Consider the following 19,085-nt stretch of genomic DNA (forward strand, 5'->3'; position numbering starts at 1 on the left):
TAACCCCAAAGGAACTACCTAATAACATCAACCCAAAGCATAGGATTTCAACACAAGGATTAACAGGAAACTCACACTCTGAATATGTTAACAATTACATATGAGTTTTTTCCTCATATGTAAATTTCAAGGCAGTAGTATGTTCTTTTCATTTATGTAAAGAAGCCACATTATTCTAATCATGACACTGTATTTATGTATTATGTGCAGTGAAATACTCTGAAAATTCAAAAACAATAACACACAATTTTAAAACCCAACAGTAACTCTTTAAATCACATGGTTTACAAATATATATTTAGTTTTTCAAAAATAAACAACATTCAATTAAGTTGGCTTTCTAAATATATGAGAAAAGTGACAAGCTTAAAAAAATAAATAGCATTTTAGAAGTTTAGTTATGACCTCAATCCACCTAGAGATCAAATTTTTGTCTAGAAAGAATATTATAATCACTCTCTTTTTCCACTTAAAACTAAATAGAGTATAAATAAACTTGTGGTGGAAAAATAAATAAAATAATTTGCTGGAGAAAAATTGTTATATGTATGTATATTAGAGAAGTAGATAAAAATATTATTAATGAATGTGACAATCAAACCTAGCCGTAATCAAATGTTTGCATGGATTGTAATCAAGCCATAAGCATCTATCTCTAAACAAAAAAAAAAAATGCACAGTTAACATTAAAAACCTGTTAACTGTTATTTATTCATTATGTGTTATAGAATGTTTTATTTCCTTCAAATGCATTATTTCAAATGACTGCAGACATTATGATAAAAGTAACCATCAAGAGACTTAATTTTCTGTGCTGCAGAAATTTTATCTCTCCCAAGTTCAAAACTTATATTGAATATAAAATTACAAGTAAATAGAAAGCCAGTACAGAGAAGCAAATTAACCTATCTTATAGTATTTATTATTATTATATCTCTACCTAACTTTATTTCTATCATATTTAACTATTAATCAAGAATTTTGATTTAAATTATTTAGCCAGAATATAGTATGAAATAATGATAATTTGGCACACATTTTTTCACATATACACTTTATCTTTATATAATTGTAATTACATTTGTGAAAATAATCATCTTATTGCTGATATTCCAAAGATTTTTATCATAATTTATAAGAAAAAAATGAAACATCAATGTGTCCCAATGTACTACTCTGACACATAAACCCATCCTACAGGACACCAAGGCAGAAAGAGAAGTGTTTCATGATAACACAATCTCTTTAACTGTGATGAACGTAGAGATAGTTTCATACATTATACTCATTGAAAAATAAAAACAGAAACTTTTCAAACTAAAGAGCTGAGTAGAATAATAGTGTAACATAGTGATTTCATTCCTAGTAAAGAAAAGAAACTGGCATACACCAACACTGAAGTGAAAGAAAACATCTTTAGTTGGAAGTTCAGTTTAGTGATTAATTTGTTTAAATTTTCATAAAGAAAGTCATATATCATTTCTCCGAGTCTTAAGAACAAGCACAAAGGAGGGCAAATTATTTTAAAAGCCAGAGGTGGTGGAATTCTCCAGCAGAACATAATTTTTCTGGACTTAACAATGCAATTGTACACACAAACTTAATGGGACAGCACGCAACTGACCTGCATATGAGCAACCCAGCCAAATCCTCATCATGGATGCAAGAGTGACTTAAGAGCCCCATCACAGAAGACTGGGCTGAAAAGATACTGGTAATTAATGGCTGAGTTGCTGAGGTATTGGTCATGAATTTCCTTCAGGCATGTGACCCTTGAAATCTGCTCCTGTAGATGTGTTCATGTATTCATACAAGCACAAGCAGTACTAAATGAAAACATTGCTTTAAAGGAGGATTTTTTTTTAAATGTTGGGATGGGAAAGTCATGAGAGACTAAGCAGAAAGACTAGGGAATAGATTGTATCAAAATATATTGTATATTTGTATAAACTTCTCAGAGATAATATAACAAAACCTACTAGTGTCTTTTGTAAGAGAGAAGATTCATAGGCACTTTACAGCCTCATCCGTGTCTTCTGCCAAGGGCTGTCCTGTTTTGATAAAGTACACTACAGTATAATACAATACAACACAACACAACACAATACAATACAAACATTCCTTTTTTCTGAGCTGTATATTTATCATTAAATATGGCCACACACAATTGAAAATTCAGAAATAGACATTCATCCATTGCAGGAACAAGGATGAATGCTTCGTGGTTCTTGTTTTAGGTGGCTTATAGCAGATATATTAAAAAACAATTTCTCTGACAGGTATCAAGTAAATTTGGTGATACACTCTTACTGGTGAATGTATGGGCTTATACAAACCTCCTGCACAGTCATGAATTTACAAATACTGGATTTATATACTTTTTAATGTTGTGAAGGTCATGGCCTTCTGAAGGGTCTTTGTTTGAATTTTAAAATCTTATCTTTTTTTCAGTATATAGCATATTATATTGTGCCAATGTCGGTGGTCATGGCAAGTTTCAAGTATCTCAGAATTACTCGCAGGATCACAGGGGTGAACCAAGTCTAACACAAAGTTCTCAGTGTTGCTAATATGTGATACTTGGGTAAGTGTGTATATTTGGTGCAGTTTTACTTTATAATTTTCAACAGTATGGATTTATCAATATCTCACTTCATAGATGCTTATCTCACAGGTAAGTTTATATTTTCTTCCAGTCAATTTCATTTCCAGATATAGTTTAGATTCTGATTAGAAAGAAAAGATGTATGACTTTGAAGGGGCTCATATTCTTTCTATGGACATCATCAATCAAATGACAAAAAAAAAAAAATTGAAAACTTACCTTAGGGCCTGTGAACCTGAGACTGGCTTAAAATGAAGCAATGTTTAAAACAGGTGCAAAGAACACTTCTATTTATGGAAAAACAACAAATGTGGTCATGTAAAACTTCTGGGAAATAGAAAAAAATGTATTACAAAACTGAAATCTATATGTAACACAGAGGAGATACTACAGCAGAGATTTATCACCATGACACCATCATTTATATAATCAAATCAAATTTATCACAGTGCATCTTCTGCAGTTACATGGCTACATGAAAGTTAATTGGGTGAGTCACTCTCAGATGTGAAATCATTGGAAAATTTCATAAAATCTGATAAGGCTTTTATTTTGTAAAGTAGTAGGAGGAAAAGAGGAGAACAAAAACACTTAAAATATCTATTAGCCTGAAAATGTCAACGCATCATCATGAAGAATTCTCATGGATTTTAGTAATGTTCATAAAATGTACCAAAATCTTAACTTTACATACTAAACACATATGGTTGTTACAACTGTTTAGAATGAAATGGAAATTTTAATAGATTAATAGTTCAAATCTTAGGTACTATTAACCTGTTGAAATAAACAGTATCTTACATGATTTATGGATTTCTCTGATATCGAGTCCAAAGCTCCTTTCAAATGAATTCAAATGGCAAATCAATTTATAAAACTTTAAATCTACAGTGTTGCTCATTCGCTTACTAATCCAAATATGAAAGAGAGTGAGTTGGATTCAATGTGCCAATTAAATCAATATCAGAATACTATTAGACTTGATTGTTTATAGATAGATCAATACTGTATTAAGTTAGACTGAATAATAATAATAACAACAACAACAATAATAATAATAATAAATGACAGATACATATAGTTATAAAAATATTTTGCAGATAGTATAATAATATTTTGCTAAAAAGTAAAAATATAACTCTAAGGGTATATTTAACTAATTAAAGATATCAAACAAACAAATGAAAATTATAGTAACATAAAAGAAAAACTGAGAAAAGAATTTGCCATTGGGGCTGGAGAGATGGCTCAGTGGTTAAGGGCACTGCCTGCTCCTCTAGAGGTTCTGAGTTCAATTCCCAGCAACCACATGGTGGCTCACAACTGAAAAAAACTGTTCCGGAAGAAAAACTTAACTCTTTCTTTCCTGTCTGCCTACATAGCTGGGATATTTTATCTTACTCTCAAAGCCCTTCATCTTGGTAGTTTTACTTCTGAGTCCTTTCATTGTTAGACCTATGATTACAGTGAATTATCCAATCAGTATGCATAGACTTCCAATTTACTGACTCCAGATTATGACTCAGCATGTCAAAGGACTCTGTCTCTCTGTCTGTCCATCTATCCATCTTGAAAGTTCCCAGAAAAGAATTCTATCTTCAAATTGTTCTTTTGAAGGAATGAATGATTCACTGATTAGAACTTCAGTGGTTAGGGATATATTGCAGGTTTAGAGCTTAAGTACAATTTACCCTGCATTATATTTAGTACTGTATATAGACATTCCTTGCATACCTACGTGTAGTACTCAACATCTTCAAGTAACATAAAAGATCTTTTAATATGTGATAGCTTAACAAAACTGTACTTTCCACCAAAGAAAATCTAAGAGTATGATCAGATAATATCTTACAGGTGAAAATTTTCCAATTAGCTATATCTACCTGTTTACTTTTTGCCACAAATATATTTGAGGAGTACCTTGATTTGGGATTTTTTTCATTCTGTCATTATAATTCATTGTTCATTAAAATATTACCTCATTGGAATTTGAAATAACCAAAATTCTGTGTTCCCAAGACATGATCACCAATACTTGGTTGCAGAATAAATTATTTCTTGTGTCTTTTGAAGGAAAGACTGTGTGTTTGCATCAGTACTATTTACCATCTATATATCATCTATTTATTAGTCATCATGTAATCAATGTTTTTATCTAAATGTCTAATACCTAAGCGTCTATCACTCTGGCTATCTTGTTTTATTGTGTATCTTATTTTACTGATTTTGTAGCAGAGTAGAAAAGATGTACTTAAGCCATATGTATAGTGGATATAACAAGCTTCAAAACACTGAATGAAAATTCATTCCTATTATCTAAAACTCCAACTAAATATAAAGAAAATTAACAGTCTCATTCCAGCATTGTAAACTCCACATCAATGCATCTCGGAACTAATAACTAACTAACTAACTAATAAAAACTAATAACAAAAGTATAAAATATAAAAATAATAACTAAAAAAGAAAGAAAGAAACAGAAATAAATATTGTTTCCCTGTTTCCTGTGCTCTCTCGTTTTAAACTGAATTTTAGCATTCTTTAATATAAATGCTTCCCTTGGATGCACCATTTCAGTAAATCCTCTCAATTCATTAATCTTCCTTGTAGAGCTGGTTTTGCTTCTGTAGTGCAGAGTGCAGTCCTCCTCCCAGTATCCCATTTTACCAGATTATCATATGAAAGTGGTTGAAGAAAGCACGTGAGATGCTTCCAGAACACAAATGGACTTCAAATATGAAGCTGAATCTGCAGTACTGGGAATAACCTGAAGAGAGACTCAAGTGTTCTCCCTTTGTTAGATTGTAGCTTTTCTTTTCCTTGCAAAAGTATTGTTTAACAGATTGGCAAGGGATTCATAGAAAAATTAAAACTGACCTCTAAAGGAAAGATGCAAAAGGCTTTCTACAGTATCTATGTGGAGGGAGTAGAGAAAAATAATTTTACCAGACAGAAATGGGTTTTAAGCATATATCTAGCAAACTTCTGGGTATATTTTCTGATACTAAATGGATGTTCTTGGTACTTTTGTGAACCTAAACTTGAATTTAAAATTCTCTTTCTAACAGAGGAGAGAGATAATGGGTTGAACCAAGGTTTGGTACCTTTTCCCAGGGAAAGGTTTTTAATGATGTCATAGTAAAAACAACCTATTCTACCTTTTGTTTCACATGATTTTATAAAATAACTGCAGTGTGAAGTCCCTACAGGTCGGCACCATAACACAAATCACGATTACACACATGGCCATTAATCTGGTTAGTTTTAATTGCCAAATCATCACAACCCAGAGTCACCTTGGAAGAGGAAAATATAGTTAAAGAATTGCCTAGTTAAAATTTGTCTATGGTCGTATTTGCAAGATAGTGCCACAGCTGCTGATAGATAGGGTAGGATGAAAAGGGGAGAGAGGGAAAGGAAGGTGGCATATGCAAGGCACCTGGGGCAGGACTGTAGTAGAAGAAAACTAGCTGAACATGATACAGAGTGTCATATTTAATAATTAATGCAGTAAGGTATAAGGCGATAAGAAAAAGGTACAAGACAGCAGATATTATGTGTAGAGGAGTTTATTAAATTAGCATGGGGAGAGAACAAAAAGGGGTGAGGGGATACCCCAGAGAGGGAGAAGAGGAGAGAGAGAGGAAGTAAGAAGGTAGAGCAAGGAGAGAGAGAGAGAGAGAGAGAGAGAGAGAGAGAGAGAGAGAGAGAGAGAGAGAGAGAGAGGAAAAGAGACAATATGGAGGGCCTGTCTTTATTTCTTGATTTTATTAATTTAGACTGAGGAGGACTTCCTCCCCCTCTATATGATCATAGGATATCAAGTCTCTTGTTGATACCTTGTTATCCTTCCTCTGAGTGCCACCGGACCTCTCCATCAAGGGGACATGGGAAATTTGGATAGATGCGAGGACATCCAATTGGGACTCTAGGTGAGAGAAGCATAGGAAAATGGGGAAATAGAAGTATCCAGAGGGTCCTAGAAACTTATGAGAAGAACATTTTGATGAGCAGATCTGGGCCCAGGGGTTCTGCTCAAACTATGGCACCAACCAAGGACAATATGTACAGTAAACATCTAGCCCCTACCCAGATCTAACCAATGGACAGGACATTCTCCACAGTTGAGTGGAGAGCAGGGACTGACTTTCACACGAACTCTGGTGCCCTATATTTGACCGGGTCTGTCCTTTTATATGGCCTTGGACATAGTCATGCCTTCACGGCAGGTAAACAAAGACGTCACAAGTAGGCAGGCTAACGCAGAATGCTAACAGAAAGCAAGCCAGAGACCAGCCTTCCTTAAAGGTTTCTATTTCCGGTTCTGCTTGACTCACTGGCCCCTGTCTCTCCGCGATGGATTATGATGTAGAACTGTAAGCTTAAGTAAGTAAAATCTGGTTCCTCCAATTGTTTTTGTTCACATCACCAGAAAAAGAAACTAGAACTGAAATTGGTACAAGAGAAACTGCGGTGTTCTGTGATGGAAAGTGGCCATATTGGTTTCAGGGAGGATGGAAGATCTGGTCAGAACTTTTAAGAGGGAAAATCTATTTGTTTCTGTTTTGTTTTAATGGTTTAAAAAAAACTCTTCTACTGAAAATGGATATTTTTCAGGAAATACAATCTAATTTAGTCTCCCCTCTCCCTGCTGATGGGTTATCTCTGCTGATGAAACAAGCCAATCTAAACCAGACTACAAGTATAAAAGGGGCAGGCTTGTTTGGGAAATGAGGATCCCGGGGGAGCTCAGCAACCTCAGGGGATGAGGCCAGAGGAAGTGACACCTGGACTATGGCAGGCAGGGTTTTTAAGGATGATGATGACTGCCACCTGCAGGATTTGGGGAACTGGTGGCTCCAGGTGAGGGGATTGGAAAAGTCCTCACTAATGACTGGAATGGGCTGGCTAGAGAGGGGTGGGATTTACTGGACCACGTGGGGGAGGGGGAGGGGGACCTGAAATGCCCTCCAGTTCCTCTCCAGGCTTTTCTCCATGTGGATCAAACACCTTTTCTGCCTGTCCTTAGAAAACAAACAGGCATCTAAGAGCTAATAATAAAATAATATAAGAAAATAAAAAAACAAATAGGAGTATGACAAAACAGCCAAACCCAAAGAAGAGGCAAAGGAAAAGCACAAGAAACAAAGATTCAGAGATACAAGTTTGCACAGTCAGGAATCCCTAAAAAGTCTAAAATCAGAGATCATAATATATACACAAAGGATCTGTAAGCTAAAGAAACATTTTGAAAAAAAAAAATCCCTGATTTACCATTATGAGACAAATAACCTCCAGAGCTGCCGATGAGTTTTTTTTGTGCCAACTGAACATAATACAGATAGCAAACCATGGGGCCTACTCTTTTTTGGGGGCGTGGGGTCTACTCTTAAAAATGGTTTCTTTCCCCAATGAGACTCCTTTGGAGAAAAGTAATTTTTCATTCGCAAGTGAAGTGGCTATTATTTGGTGCTAGCCTCTGGATTAGGTATTGGGGAATGTGTCTCCTTCCTTTTTCACTTCTAGGATACCTTCTAGTCAAGACCCAACAGGTCCTGTGCATACTGCATCATTCTTTATGAGGTTATATATTCTCCTGCACTGTTGTATCTAGATTTCAGTGTACTCCATTCCCTCTTGCTTTTACATTATTTCTGATTGCTCCTCTACTGATTTCAAAGTTTACTGGGCTCCTAGGAGACATGCAGGTACTGGAAACCTTGCTTATGAAGTTTATGAGTCAAGAAAAGAACACAAAGAACGTTAGCATCATATTTTGGCTCAAGAGTCTATGGCTGCTAGTCAGCATTGGCCAAAGAACCGCTGTGATACACAAGAAACCCCCAGAACTGAACTAAAACCTTTCTGTGCTTTTACCAGGACAGTGATGCTGGGCCACGTGAGGCTTGCAAGGCAGCTGTGATTAATAAAGGATCAGCATCACCAGTTGGCACAGAAACTTGGCAAAACTGGAGAGTTTTTCATGGTGTTCCTGTGTTTAAGACATGATAGCTTCAAGAGTCAGGGAGTCATGAGGAGTGCCTGAGGCCTCACATCTTGTGGTAGGATCAGAAGTGATAAAGAACGGCAATGACTTGCCTCTGGTGAAAGTTCAGACTCCTCTGCCATGGTGACTCCAGGATCATGGCAGGAGGGCCACAGTAAGTTCTTCAAGGACAGGTTTTTTTGTTTGAAGTGAAACCACTTGAGCTTATGAGGCAAGCTGTGTCCTGTGGCTTACAGAGCTGTAGAATTGGGCTATGCACATCTTTTTGAACTAAAAGATCACAAGTGAGTCCTACAAATTGAGCTACCTGAGCTGTTTACAACTTGATTTCTATTTTTGATTTGATGATAACTATGCCCAGGTTCTTCAGTCTGAAGTAGGAAAGTAACTTATTTTTTATTTAAGAGGAAGGACAGCAAGTAGCCAAGAAGAGACTTGATACCCTATGAGAATATATAGGGGGACGTAATCCCCCTCAGGAACAGTCATAGGGGAGGGGAATAATGGGAAAATGGGGGGGGGAGGAATGGGAGGATACAAGGGATGGGATAAACATTGAGATGTAACAAGAATAAATTAATAAAAAAAAAGAAAAAAAAAGAGTTAAGACTATAGATATTTTGTTTGCTTATTTATTTTTGTGTTTTATCTATCTATCTATCTATCTATCTATCTATCTATCTATCTATCTATCTACCTATCTATCTATTGGTTTGTTTAACATCCTGACCATATTTTCTCCTTCCTTCTCCCCTCCCAGTTCCTTGCTAACCACATCTCCTCTCCCACTCCCACCCACTACTCATTCAGTGCTCTTCAGAAAAAGAGAGGCCTCCCAGTGATATCAACCAGCCTTATTGAGCTGTGGTAAGAGTAGGTACATTTTGACTTATTAAGAATAGAGGAGGCAACCCAATAGAAAGGGTTCCAAATGCAGGCAACACAACACAGCACCTGTTCCCACTAATATGAGTCCCACAACAAGACCAAACTACAGAACTGTAACATATGTACAGAGGGCTGAGGTTCATTTCATACAGAATTCCTGGTTGATGCCTCAGCCTCTGTGAGCCTCTATAGTCCCAGATTACTTGATTCTGTGGTCACCCTCATAGATTCCTGGGAGTTCCTTTGCTCCATTGCACAGATTTCTAGCCAGATCCCTCTGCCTCCTAAAATCCTTCCTCCAGTTCTGCAGTACTCCCCAATTTCCACCTAATGTTTGGATGTGGGTCTCTGTATCTATCTCCATGAGTTGCTGGGGGAAGGTTCTCTGATGACGCCTTGGCTAGGCACCAACCTATGAGTACAGCAGAGTATCATTAGAAATCCTTTCATTGATTTTTTTTTTTTTTTTGTCATTCCTGTTTGGTTTTATATAAGGTCTCTGGGCTATTCCGCCTCTGGCTCCTGACTCTCCAATGTCAGGGGTAAGCTCCCTCTCATGTCATGCATCTCAAGCTGTATTTGTCACTGGTTTACCTCTCCCATACTCTCTGAACCATCTTTACTTTAGCATATCATGTAGGCAGAACAAGGTGTAAGGTTTTGTGCTGATATTAAATCTACAGTGCTTATCCTGGAATGATCCTATATCCTGTACCAAATCAATTATTCAGTAAACTTGGATAATTGGAAATGTATTTACTTCCTATGAATATCTTTGTCAGTGACCTAGTTTAAAAAATCTTTCAGTTTTTTTAGTAAAAAGGGAATTGACTTTTATAGATTGTTTTGCTTTTTATTTTATATGATCCCAAATTTACCAATCAAGTGCCTGCCAAAAGAACCCTTCTTATTTAAAAGTCTGAAGTTCTGTACTTTCTTATACTTCTGAAACTTTGTATACAAAAATTAAAAATAACTACTTGAGAAATGTATTAAAATTAAACTTGTAAAGCATATCTCCTTTAAAGTTTCTGAAGACTTTTGATTAGCCCTGTTGTGAATAAATATTGTTATAAAATAAAAGAAAATTTCAAGTCCCAGTTATGACATCACATTTTATACATGTCATCGATTATAATAAACATGTGTGTGCAATTAAGTTTGTATTATACTGTACAACTGTATAATGGTCCTCCTGGATTTACAATGGGTGTATGTGTGAATAAACTTATCCAAGATAACATAAACCAAAATTACAATAAATGTATTCAAGTTATTGAATACATTGAACACTTTAAACCTTACAGAGTATTAGCACTATCTCTGTGATCATATAGCTGACAGAGCTGTGGGAGCCTCGTATTACCCAGCATCTCTAGAGACTACAACATCAATATATCCCTTGTTCAGCATAAGACCTAAGTACAAAATGTATGTGATTTTACTGAATGTGCAGTAAAGCACTATTAAGTTGAAAAAATGAGTCTAACTCAGTTGTTAATTGTCTATACACATGTTTTTCTAGAATACTATTATATAAATAGTTAAATACCTTCATATTTTAGAAGTTTTTTAGTTTTAAAGAACAATTGTTATTCTTAACCAATTACATCAACTTAAATTTATTTAATATATTACCAGAATATATATGATTGGCCTTTTATCTTCTCTGACTTTTAGCTTCAAATTTATGTTAACATTTCAATGGCCTATAATTTTGCTCATTTTCATAATTCATAGTATTTCTAAAATTACTATATATTTTTGATTTTCATAGAGATACTTAACTAAGTTCCTTCTGGCTAGTTATCTCCAAATTGAGCTATAAATATTTATTTTAAATAATTTCATGTATATCTGGATTTATCCAAACATGCAATCCAAAATTCTACAGTATAATTATTTTATTATTGTATTAAAAAATAAATGTTTTAGCTTTGGAGAAATCTATTATATTACTTTATATTTATATTATTGTTATATTATACTGCTCTCAAGATATACTTTTAAAAGTCCTATGCCAAATTATAATTCTCAACCTGTTATATAATTTTTGTCATATTTCTTTCATGTAAAGTAACACACTTCCATAACACATACATCAAAAAGGAATAAAAAGAATGCTTAAAATGCAATATTGCTTTTCAATTATTTCCTGTCTCTTCTAAGATAATATGAAAATATATCAATATGATAAGTAATAATTTTATAACAAAATGTGTTAGATTTTGACATATATGTTATAAATTCTATTAAATTAATACTATTGGCGCTGGTTAGGTTTTTTTTATCAAATAACATAGGATACATGATTGGTCATTAAATATTTTTCAAATTAATGGATCATAGAATAATCATCTATTTCTGTTTAACTTTGCTTTGGAAGTAGTTCTTTTAATGAATATGGAGATTTCCCTATTTCATCTCATTGAGTTTTACGTTGCTGAAATTGTCCAAAATGCAGTTCTCCTAGTCATAGATTTTTATATTTTTAACTAATGTATATGATAATATCCTAATGTTTCCATTAGATGTTTCTCTAAGCTGGAGTCTTTTGATAGCCTGCCTGTTTCCAATGTTTTAGAGTATGCAGTGCATAATTATCTGACACATGAAAACTATAATAAATAAGGACAGGATTCATGACTGCCATGTTTGTCCAAGGATGCACTACATGAGAATTTTTGTACATCAGTAGCCTCTTGGAACATACTGTTATTAATATTAATGAAAACTATAGGATTCATTTATAGGGACTATGACATATGTATCTTAATTAGGATTTCTGTTGCAGCCATACAGCACCCTGACCAAAAAGGAAGTTGAGGAGGTAAGAATTTATTTTGCTTACACTTCCCTATTGCTATTTCCCACTGATGTTGGGACAGGAACTGAAACAGAACAGAAACCTGGAGGCATAAGCTGATGCGGAGGCCATGTAGGGGTGCCATTTATTGGATTGCTCCCCATGGCCTACTCAACCTGCTTTCTTATGGAACTCTTGTCTGAGAGTCTAACAGAGTATCATTAATAGTTGGTTCTCTCCCATGAGGTGGGTCTTGGGTTGGCCCAGAAGTTGGTCAGACATTTTATCAATCTCTGCTTTGTCGGCTCTTTCTTCATCCCTACACATCTTATAGGCAGGGTGAATTTTTGAGTGGAAATTTTGTGGGTGTGTTGATGTTCTCATCATTCTACTAGGGGACTTATCTAGTTAGGGGGTATCCTCTTCAGTGTCTATTGCCCCTGCTACTAAAAGATTCTGCTATAGTCTTTCTCATATTTCCGAGGAAGCCTACCCTTACTTGAATCTTCAGCATGTCACAGAGATGCCCCTGCCCACTGTTCCTCTTTTCTCTAGAGGCCTTTTGTCCTCCAGCCCCTGCTATCCCCAGTTTTCCTTTCCACCTTTATAGCTCTCTGTGTTTCCTTTCCTACCTTTTTCCTTCTCTTCAATCACTACATCTGTTTATTCTATTTTCCTTTGAGTGAGATTTCAGCATCTTGCCTTTCATCTGCCTTGTTACTCATCTCATTTGGGTCTGTGCATTGCAATATGTGTATCCTGTTCTATATGGCTAAAATACACTTATAAATGAGTACCTACCATGTGTATCTTTCTGGGTCAAGGTTATCTCACTCAAGATATTTTCTAGTTTCACCCATTTGCCTGCACATTTCAAGATGTCCTTGTTTTAAATAGCCTGATAGTATCTCATTGTGTAAAATATACCACAGTTTCTTTACTCATTCTTTTGTTGAGGGACATCTAGACTTGTGGAAAAGTCTCACCTCTGGTTCTCTCCTCCCATTGGTGATCATTTTGCAATACAATAGCCTGCTGAAGTCCCTGGTCCTTGTCCTTAATCCTAGGCCCAAATAGCTCCTCTTAGTCTATCACAGACATTTATCTCAGTGGGATATCAGTTGGGTCTCAATGGGGTCAGTCACCCAAGACTACTTTCACCTTGAACTCAGTCTAAGGCAAGATCACATTTCTTCCACAAAGGCCCAGGCATGGACTGGATCGAGTTCCCCTTAAAAGATGGAACCAATGGTCAGCTCAGGCTTTATGTGTGTCCTCTAGTAAGGGAGTGGGGGCTCTCTCTGATTTGAACTCTCTTGCTAGCTTTTCAATTACCACCCACCTTGGTGGGATTGTCTTGGTGTGACATAGGGGAAGAGGACAAGTTCAGTCCTAGTAAGACTTGATAAGCTGGGATGGAAGGAAAAGGAGGCTCCCCTTTTCTGAGGAATACAGCGGGAGATGTGGGGAGAAGAAAGGAGGGTGGGACTGGAAGGTGAGAAGGGATGAAGCTATGACCAGGATGTAAAGTGAATAAATTATAAAAAGAGACAAAAAGCAATGGATATTATAAAGACTATTACATTATTATCTAAATTAAGTGTACAAAAAGAAATAACAAAAGCTCAGCAACTAGGTTAATTTTTACAGCATTATTTTATATATTTAACCATAGTTCATACTCATTTTAAACTCATATCTTACCAAAAGTTAGAGTGAAAACTTAATATTGTACTTTTTACCTTTAGTTATAATTTTCTTTAAAATTTTTCAACAAAACATAAGATATTCCTATTTACTAATTTAAAAAAAAAATGGTACCTCAATATAATTCCATGGTTTTATATTGTAAGAGTCAGGTAAATTCCAATGTGCACATACACTACATGTTCATCGTAGTGTCATCTCTTGACAGATGTTTAACTGATTCTACATGTTTGTTATGATCAGAGTAGCAATAGAAATGGATGTGCATGTATTTATATAACATGATTAAGTATTCTTATGGCTGTGTGAAAGTCTAGGCTTTATTTTCAGGTTGATTTATGTTTGGTGGTGGTTTGTTTGTATAAGAAAACGTCACACTGATTCCATAGAGGGCAACAGTAGTTAGAACTCTTTACTTATTTCCTTGTGAGCGAAAGAAATTATAAGCAATGAATATTTGCAACACCAATAGGAAAAAATGGGCCTAGTTTTTCCCATCTCTTCACTAGCGTCTGTTGTAAATTATTTTCCCTGTGAAATCCATTCTGACTGAATCTTCAGGAGAATAAATGAATAATAGCTCTTCTGAAGTTCTTTCCTTGTGCTTCAGCTGTGCTGCATTTCTGAGGGCCTGCTATCGTAGGGTTATTGGCTTTTAGTGGAGACATATTGTTGTAGCTGTTATGGATTTTGTTTTTATTCTGGCTCCTCAGTATCAGGCTTTGATGATTATATTTCTAGGTGCTGATATATAGTCTAATCTTTGTTGGGTGGGCTATGTGGTCCTTATTTGCTATTGCCCTCTCTGGACTTTCTGAGAAGTATGTGAGGGAGAACATTTTTCTAGGTATTGGGAGCCTCTACTCAGAGAGGGGCCAGAAAGGGAGGGATGCGGCACTTCAAGAATCCACAGGAGGCTATCAAGTTTCATCTTGGTAGACTGTTTATTCTTTCTTTAAGTGCCACCAGGCCTCCCCACCAATGGGGGGTGGTCAAATATGGGGCAGCAGAGTTCATGTCAAAGTCAATCCCCGCTCTCCATATAACTGTGGAGAATGGCTTGCCCATTGGTTGGTTGTAATCTGAATAAATTAATAAAATTAAATTAAATTGACCCTGTTATCAACAAAATCTTATCAATGTTTGATTATTACTTCTAAAATTCTTTTTGTTGTTGTTGTTGTTGTTGTTCATTGAAAAATTTACTCTGAAGTTGTAAGTAAAATAAAATTTGGTATGCATTAGAATAAGTGCTGTTTGTCAATGCGACATGTGTTGTTGATGCACTGAAAGTAAGAACCTGAGTGCGCAGTCCTAAATGAAATGTCTATATTAATAGCACCTCAAACAACAGCCTAGTAAGCCAAAGGGAGAAGGTTCAGAGCAGGAGAATGCAGTTGACAGCTGTGCAATACTGGCCACCACAATAAAAAAAAAAAAAAAAAGAACTTAAAGAATCCTCAGGAGGGTAAAAGCTATGTCTGCCATATTTATCTGTGGAGTCTGCAGGGACTGGAGAAAGAGAGGGAACACAGGTCCCTGCTGGTGGTCTGCTAGCGGGCTGGAGATGAGACTAGGGAATAGGAATTAGTGGATAGGAAGGAAAGTGAAGATCACCGATCTGATTCTGAGGCTGTCATGACCAGAGGGTTTTCAGGGAGAAACTGTCTCAAGTATTTTTGACTGAGATTGAGAGATATAGAAGAAGGAAGGAGGTTGAGCATACCTCACATTTGACCATGTCCCCTGGAAGGGGAGACCTGGTGGCACTCAGAGGAAGGACAGCAGGTAGCCAAGAAGAGACTTGATACCCTATGAGAATATACAGGGGGACGTAATCCCCCTCAGGAACAGTCATAGGGGAGGGGAATAATGGGAAAATGGGGGCGGGGAGGAATGGGAGGATACAAGGGATGGGATAAACATTGAGATGTAACAAGAATAAATTAAAAAAAAGAAAAAGAAGAAGAAGAAGGAAGAAAGGCCATAGAAGGCCTACTGATTCTCCTGGGCAATGGGGGAGAAAGGATTCTGAGGGCACGGCAGGTGGTCTGCTATGAGCCTGGCGATAAGACTGAGGAATTGGAATTGTAACAGAAGGATGGAAAGAGAATGATAATTGGCTACCTGATTCCCTGGCCAGCGTGGCCAGTAAATTTTCAGGTTTAGTTTGTAGTGGGTTTACAGTATGCGTTTTTAAAGGCAACATGATGTTAAACATTTAATGAAAATCATCATTATGTAAAAGCTAAAGGAAAGCTGTTCATTATTGAATTTCAGAATTGGCAGACGAATATAAATGGTAATTAGAAAGGGGAAATCATATTTGTTAGGGAAACACTCTGAACTTATTTAATAAGTTGAGGTGTTTCTTAAATTATTGACATGTTGTCATATAATAGTTCCAACACCTACACTTGACTTATGTCATTCCGGTTGGTATCCCAAGGGTGCATTCATTGGAACATTATTTTATTATGTTATGAAGTATTCCTGATATTTTTCTTTTATAGAAACAAATGTGCATGTTCACGTTTTGTTTCATAAGAAATTGTTTGGTATTCCACATTCCTTTAGCAATGATCATTGGATTTTTAAGGGCATCAGGTCTTGAAATACTGGACAAATACTTTGTAACTCTGTTCTTTTTTTAAATCCTTTAGGTACTTAAGTGCCTTACAATAAATATGGCAATCGTCAGGGATTTGCCTCAATAAGTCAAGGGCAGTTACTAATTAGGTTATAAAACAGATGTTATTTCCTCTATTCACATATCATTATATCTGTTTTAGAATCTTTAATATCAGTTACATTATGAGTAAATTTTGTGATTATTGAAATCTCATTAGGATTTCACTAAGCAGACAATGTAACTGGGCATGATGTCACACAATTTGGAGCAGAGGCAAATGAATTTCTGTTTGAGGTCATCCTTGTCTATACTACTGGTCTCAGGCTACTCAATAACACTTAGTTAGACTCTAAAATATATATCTCCAGGATATATGTCCTCCAAAATAGAGTCAAAATTTGTCTTAATATTCCTTTCCCAAACTTTCTTATCCTTATAACTGTTTATATCTAGAAAACTGTTTCATTTATTATAGATATTAGGCAAATTATCATTATTCAAATCTTCCTACATTTATTTGAAATACTTATTTGAATGATTTAGTCAAAGGAAAGATGCTTCATTTTTATATCATTTACTTTCTTTTTTTTCTTCTAAAATTTTATTTTATTTTTTGGCATATACATTAATCACACATATATAAAATAATTACATACAGGAAGAAGAACCAAGAAACAATCATGGCTTATATGAATGTTACGTTCATAGTGTTTTGGGTAATTGTATTTGGCAATGTTGTAAAAAACATCTTTCATATCTTTGTGATGCTAAAATTCTGAATGAGAATCAATATGTCATATCTAATCTCTGTCAACTTAAAATATCTGCCTAGTCCTAAAATCATCTTAACCCCTAAACAACTAAGGTTAATTGTAAGACTAAACTATCTGGTCTTCAACTCCATCAGAGACTTGAAAAGGAATAAAACTTAATTACTGGAAGTGAACTGGAAGTGCGGCTTAGCAGTGTCCAAAATGAGAAAAAAAAATCACTCAAAACTCTCTATAACATTTGTCCTTCTGGCCCTATAGCATTTCAATCATTATTCATTAATAGAAGCAAGAGTAATTAGAAAGGCAAAAAGGGATTATTTTTAACAAGGGGACATTCAGGATGTGCTGTACTGAATGTTGTAATAATGATGACTATATTTGTACTAATACTGTAAATACTATTAAGTTCTACTTCTCTATAGATACTTTGAATATGTGCATATAATTTATTTTGGGTTACAGTTGCTCCCAAATAACAACATATATATTCATGTTTAAAATATACCAAACAATACTAAATGTGTCTTCCCTATTAGTAGATGCCTTTATGTTTATTTCCTTGCAAAATAAAACAATCAACAAAGCAAGTATTTATCCAGTTAGTTCAAAATCCAATTTTAATTAATGCAATTTACAATAAAGCCAGTGATCCAAATCAACAGCTATTTTGCTTGTTTGTCAAATTCAATTATATCGTGAACAATTTTAAGAAAGTCATTGGTATAGTCTGTAAGTTATCATTCGTGCTGAGGTATAAGTCTCATTTTGCAACTCCACACATTTTAAGTATATAGAATAGTAATATTTTACCTTTGTTTATATCCATGTGCTTCTAATCAAGACAAAATCATAAAGCATTTTCTCAACTTAAGGAGGATCATTTATTTCCTTCAGTTTTCAGTACAGTGATAAGACCTTGACCAATTTGTGGTAGTTAATCTTCATTGTCAATTTGACTAGAGTTTAAAAGCAATATAGAAACATATTTTTGGTGTGTCTAACATAGCGCTTCCAAATGGTTTAAATTAGAGGAAGAAACTCTCAGTGTGGAAGGCACCAACCTATAGGCTGAGGTTCAGGAGTTAGTAAATGAAGTACTAGCATTCATCTCTCTCTCTCTCTCTCTCTCTCTCTCTCTCTCTCTCTCTCTCTCTCTCTCTCTCTCTCTCTCTCTCTCTCTCTCTCTCTGCTTCCTGACTGCAGATGCAGGGAGATCAGTTACATCATGTTGCTGCCATGAAGAACTTACTGACTTAGGCTGACGACTCCGTCATGATTTATATTTGGCACTTTGTAGAGTCCTGAGTGTCTCCATTAACATCTACTTCTACAGGTAGATTTTTCTGATGAAGATTGAGGATAACATTAATCTATGGGTATAAACACTAGTTCACAAGAAGCAGTTCAACAAGGTGTCTGTTTAGCAGGAGAGTTGAGGTAGGCCCCACTCAAGCACCTCAGAACTCTCTAGCCATGTGTACTTGACCAGCGTTACAGTAACAAACTGGTTCCCCCTTGTGGAGTGAGCTTTCATCTAATCATAAATTCATTGGTTGAACCCAGTATAATCATGCCCTTATTGTACAAGAAGGTAGATCATGCCTAGCAGGTTGGCATGGTAACTCATAGCATTTACAGTTGAGTAAGACAGCTAATAACTCTCCTCT

This window comes from Acomys russatus, chromosome 22, assembly GCF_903995435.1.
Source record: "Acomys russatus chromosome 22, mAcoRus1.1, whole genome shotgun sequence".
NCBI classification, from domain to species: Eukaryota; Metazoa; Chordata; class Mammalia; order Rodentia; family Muridae; genus Acomys; species Acomys russatus.